The sequence below is a fragment of the Neovison vison genome, chromosome 5, assembly GCF_020171115.1.
Source record: "Neovison vison isolate M4711 chromosome 5, ASM_NN_V1, whole genome shotgun sequence".
Lineage (NCBI taxonomy): Eukaryota > Metazoa > Chordata > Mammalia > Carnivora > Mustelidae > Neogale > Neogale vison.
This window is the reverse complement of record NC_058095.1, coordinates 18315593-18321592: the sequence shown is the minus strand read 5'-3', so window position 1 is coordinate 18321592 and position 6000 is coordinate 18315593. Positions and strand designations below refer to the sequence as shown.

The following is a 6000-nucleotide window of genomic DNA, read 5'->3' as shown; positions in this document are numbered from 1 at the left end:
ATCCGGCTCTCTGCTCTGCAGGGAGCCTGCTTTCTCCTCTTTCTCTGCCTGCCTCTCTGCCTACTTGTGATCTCTCTCTGTCAAATAAATAAAATGTTAAAAACAACAACAACAACAAAAACAGTTTTAAAAAAAAAGAATGGACAGTTTATAAAAGAAAAGCTGAATAGTCAATAGACATACGAGAATATGTTTAATTTCATTAACAATTAAAGAAATATAAATAAAACCGACAAGGTCATTGTATTTTTTAAACATGATTTTATTTATTTATTTGACAGACCCACGCACCCCAGGATTGTATTTATTGTTCATCAAATTGATGAAGAAAAAAATATATATGATGCCCAGATAATAGGTCCTCTCAGGAATTTTGGTAAAAGTATAAAATAGTATTACTGTCCTAGAGGGCCTTTTGTCTCATGTATCAACATAGTAAATCAACTTACTCTTCATAAAACAAGTAAACAAAAATAATAGGTAAAAATGGGGGGAAAAACCTTAAATGTTAATCAATAAAAGATAGGTCTAGGACTGGGTGACTCAGTCAGTTTGGCATCTGCCTTCAGCTAGGGTTGTTGTCCCAGGGTCCTAGGATCGGGCCCCGCATTGGGCTCCCTGCTCAGTGGGGAGCCCGCTTCTCCCTCTCCCTCTGCTCCTCTCTACCCTGTTCATGTTTTCTCTCTCTCTCTCAAATAAATATATAGAATCTTAAAAAAAAAAAAAAAGAGGGGCGCCTGGGTGGCTCAGTGGGTTAAGCCTCTGCCTTCAGGTCAGGTCATGATTCCAGGGTCCTGGGATCAATCCCCACATCAGGCTCTCTGCTAAGCAGGGGGGCCTGCTTCCTCCTTTCTCTCTGCCTGCCTCTCTGCCTACCTGTGATCTCTGTCTGTCAAAAAAAAAAAAAAAAAAGATAGGTCCATACTACTGGAATACTATGCAGTCATTTAAAAAAAATACATACTTTGGGTGCACCTGGGTGGCACAGTCAGTTAGGTGTCCTACTCTTGGTTGCAGCTCAGATCACGAACTGAGAGTCGTGAGATGGAGCCCCGTGTCCCACTCCATGCTGGGCTTAGAGCCTGCTTCAGATTCTCTTTGTCCCAAACCCCGTTTCTAAAAATATACATACTTTGTTGGGACGCCTGGGTGGCTCAGTTGGTTGGGCGGCTGCCTTCGGCTCAGGTCATGATTCCCAGTGGCCTGGAATCGAGTCCCACATCAGGCTCCTTGCTGAGCAGGGAGCCTGCTTCTCCCTCTGCCTCTGCCGGTCACTCTGTCTGACTGTGCTCACTCGCTCTCTCTCCCTCTCTCTCTGACAAATAAATAAATAAAATCTTTAAAAAATAAAAATATACATACTGTGTTTTTTTTAAAGGATTTTACTTATTTATTTGACAGACAGAGATCACAAGTAGGCAGAGAGGCAGGCAGAGAGAGAGGAGGAAGCAGGCCCCCCTGCTGAGCAGAGAGCCCCGATGTGGGGATTGATCCCAGGACCCTGGGATCAGGACCTGAGCTGAAGGCAGAGGCTTTAACCCGCTGAACCACCCAGGCACCACTAAAAATATACATACTTTGATAATGTATCATGGTATATTGTTGGTTGAAAAGAGTGTTGCAGAACCATATATACTGTAGTATGACCTCATTTTTATAAAAAAAAAATTAAAAACTATATTGCTGGGGCACCTGGGTGGCTCAATCTTTCAAGGTCTGCCTTCAACTCAGATCATGAGCTCAGAGTCCTGGAATCAAGCACCATATCCGGCTCCCTGCGCAGGAGGAAGTCTACTTCTCCCTTTGCCCTTCACCCAACTCATGCTTTCTCTCTTGCTCTCTCTCAAATAAATAAGTAAATAAATCGAAAAAATAAAAATAAAATTAAAACCATATTGCTTACTTCTGTTTGTACCAAGAGTTAAAAAAGTCTGGAAGGATATATACCAAATATTAATAGCAGAAATGCTTAGAAAAGAGTAGAGAAAATAGGGGATAGAAACTTATATTTTGCTGTGTATATTTCTGCAGTGGTTCATTTCATTTTATTTTTTAATTTAAATTCAATTAGCCAGCATAGAGTACAGCATTAGTTTCAGATGTAGAGTTCAATAATTCATCAGTCACTCTTTTTTTCCCTAAGATTCTATTTATTTATTTATTTGTCAGCGAGAGAGAGAGAGAGAGAGAGAGACAAAGAAAGAGAGAGACAAAGAGAGAGAGACACAAGCAGGGGGAGTAGCAAACAGAGGAAGACCAGGCTCCCCACTGAGCAAGGAGGCCAACATGGGACCTGATCCCAGGACCCTGGGATCATGACTTGAGCCAAAAGCATACACTTAACCAACTGACCCACCCAAGTGCCCCTCATCAGTTGCTCTGTAGTGGTTTAAAATGTTTTAAAGCAAACAAATATTACTTTTACAATCAAATACAACAAATTGGAAGATTATAAATTATAAAACCTCTGTATCAGGGAATAAGTCAAAGGAATATACATTATATCATATGTATTATTATGTAATATATTATATTAATATATACATAATCTCCTAAGTCTACAGACAGATCACCCTAAAATATTGTCTGTTGAAAATGGCAGGTACACATCATAATGTATCCCCCATCGCTTTTATAATATTTTCCTTTTTTTAAAAATTGTTTTGAAGATTTTATTTATTTATTTGACAGAAAGAGAGACAGTGAGAGAGGGAACGTAAGTAGGGAGAGTGGGAGAGGGAGAAGCAGGATCCTTGCCCAGCGGGGAACCCCATGCAGGGCTCCATCCCAGGACCCCGGGATCATGACCTGAGCTGAAGGCAGATGCTTAACCACTGAGCCACCCGGGTGCCCCTTATAATATTTCCCCCCCCAAAAATGTAATAACCAGAATCCCCCAAAGGGGGGAAATTTTTATAACCACCCTAAATGTAACAGAGACAGGCATACAAAGATGTACATGGATATGATAATGCATGAACTCATCTCTAGAACTCTAATTTCCAACTGTCAGGACAGAAATTAAAACTAAAAATCTTTGAGCACCATTTAATATTTACCACTATCATGTTAAATTATACCTCAGAGTTTCTATTTTGATGTGGGGAGAAAATCAGTTACGGCATGTGCTTCCCATTATGCTCCTGCATGTGTATACACATACACATGCAAGAGAGAGACTGGGGTCTTTGACAACATGGTGGGATTTCTAGGGACTCTTTCTTTTCTCTTTAACCTATTCTATATTGTTTAACCTCTCCACAAGCAATATTATCTTTGCAAACTGAAAAGAAAAATTTAAGAAGTGAAAATTCACATAAAATGTATATATTTTTTTAAGTTGGGTTTTTTTTAGTAACTGCTCCCAGCATGAGGAATTCCTAAAAATGTTTTCTAATAGAGCACTGGTCAAAGAATATGTCAAAGTCGTGACCCAAGCAACACCCTTCCCTTAACATTTGACATTTTCCTAAGCCAAAAAGAAAGCTCAAACAACAAAAAATAAATAATCAAGATGGGGGGTGTATGAGGCTGGGAGTACTGGATAAACAGAAACAGTCGAACTCTCCAGGCATGTCTGGACTTTAATATCCAGTTAGGTGACCTGTAGAGCACATCACCACGATCCCTGAAGTCCTTCTGAAGATCATGGAGCATCTCTGACAAGTACAGAACATAGCCTCCCACAGGGGCTAATCAGATGAAATCCGACCTTCTCCTCAGTGAGGGAAATGCAAAAACCAAAATAGGACCAGACAAAACCAGACAATGCAAGTTCTCTCCAACTACTGTTTATTTGGGGATTTTATCTGTACAACAACCGAACAGCTCCATAATTGGTAGAATTTACTCAACTGACAAAAATAAAGTCAGTATTAGGGATGTCAATAAAATATCAACCCATTAAAAAGTAGAAAAGTAAATGGGGCACCTGGGTGGCTCAGTGGGTTAAGCTGCTGCCTTTGGCTCAGGTCATGATCTCGGGGTCCTGGGATTGAGTCCCACATCGGGCTCTCTGCTCAGCAGGGAGCCTGCTTCCTCCTCTCTCTCTCTGCTTGCTCTCTGCCTACTTGTGATCTCTCTCTCTCTCTGTCAAATAAATAAATTTTTTAAAAAGTGGAAAAGTAAAAAAAAAAAGTGGAAAAGTTCCAGGGACAATGAAAGAGAGTGAAAACATGGAGAGAAGAAGAATGTTCTCCTTTAAAAAAAAAAAATGGAAAATTTTGGTACCAGTATCTTGGTCTATGTTATTATTATAATACCAAATAACTGACTTTGATTTTCAGTTCAAGAGGTTGTTATTTTTCTTCTAGTAAATCTAACTAGGTTTCTTAAGTCAAACAGTTGTTTTTTTGTATTAGATGCACATATATTTGTTCTTTGGACAAAAAAACCAACAGTTTATAGGAAAGTATGTTGTTTCAGAGCCAGACTCATGGCTGTGTTCTCAGATGGCTTTTGTGAGCATTAATGCAAGGTTCTCACCACTGGTCGGTACTGCATTAGGAAGTATGATCCCCCTACTCTGGTTTCTCTCCAGATCGCATAAATATTTCACCTTTTACTAAAGATTTCCACAGAGAGAAACAATTCTGAGTCTTCAACCCATTTTTTGAGAACTTGCTTAGGAAAAAAAATAAAAAGGATCATCTCCAGTAAATCTAAAAACAAAGACAAAAAAAAAACAAACCAGTAGAAGACTCCACTCTTTACCATATTGTCCCCACCTAGGAAGACTTCAGGTCTATTCTCCATCCCTATTTGACCCAATTCCACTCAGCCTCAAAGCTACGCCACCTCCTCTCAGGTGCTCCGGCATCACCAGCCCTGTGGTTTGCACTCCTCTGAGTCTCATTTGGACATTGAGGGTTGGGCCAAATGATTCCCAATGGCACCTCTGGATCAAAAATCCTTTAATTCCATGGTTCTACTAGCTTGAACTTTTCTATTTTCTAAACGAGAACAATTTAGAGTTGGAAAGAACTTTGCAGGTTGACTTATCAAACCCGTTATTTCACGGAGAAAAGTGAAGCTTCGCCAAGGTAAAGGCCAGAAATCGGGAGATCATCTGGAAAAGACCTGGAGAAAACACTAGGCCCCCTGATCCCCCAGCTTATTTTCTAAGAGACACCCCTGAGAGACTTCCCTCTTGGTGTCCAATATTTAAGATAAGCTCAACTAGAAAAGCCAGGTTTCTCTATGCGAAAACGTTTCTGCCTCTTCCCACTCCCAGCCTAGGGTCTAAATTCAACTCAACAAGAGAATCTAAAGACAACTGTCCAGGGGCGCCTGGGTGACTCAGGGGGTTGAGCCTCTGCCTTCAGCTTAGGTCATGATCTCAAGGTCCTGGGGATCAAGCTCAGCAGGGAGCGTGCTTCCCCCTCTCTCTCTGCCTGCCACTCTGCCTCTTTGTGATCTCTCTTTCTGTCAAATAAATAAATAAAATCTTAAAAAAAAAAAAAAAGACAACTGTCCAGAGCAGAGAGTTCTTAGACGAATAGAGATGCAAGACCTCTCCTTGACTTTGACAGTGAACTGTGGTTGAAATAGGGAGCAACACTTCTCAATGAGGGCCCTTTTAATCATAAATATTCACATTATTACAGTGTTCAGGGAATTTGCAACAAACTAGCTTATATTAGAAAGTTAAACAGTCCTTTGTATTTTCAGCAGAACAAGGAAAAAAGGAATGAAGGGCTTGTGGGTGTTGGGGGAATAGGGGAGAAACAGAAAGAGAGAGAAGGAGGGAGAGAAAGAAAGAGAGGGAGAGAGAAAAGGAGAGAGAGAAACTTGAGACTAGTGCCAGTCTAAGGAATGATGTTATTATGATGGGTGGAAGGAGCAGGTTAAAGAAGGAAAGCCAGGAAGGGCACTGTTGCCAAGAACTGTTATCAATTAACATTCTGGAAACCACAGCCATACTTCTCTTCTTTGGGAATCCTATAAAATGAGACCATAAAGATTCATTGAGCCAACAAGACTTCGGCTGCATACTGGTGC

General features: G+C 40.5%; 1 non-coding gene across 1 annotated transcript; it reads left to right on the top strand.

Moving 5' to 3' along the window:
* Window positions 1-4520: 4520 nt before the first annotated feature.
* On the top strand, window positions 4521-4638 carry LOC122908021. Its single transcript, XR_006384825.1, has one exon. It is a non-coding gene; the product is annotated as a U5 spliceosomal RNA (small nuclear RNA).
* The last annotated feature ends 1362 nt before the right edge of the window (window positions 4639-6000 follow it).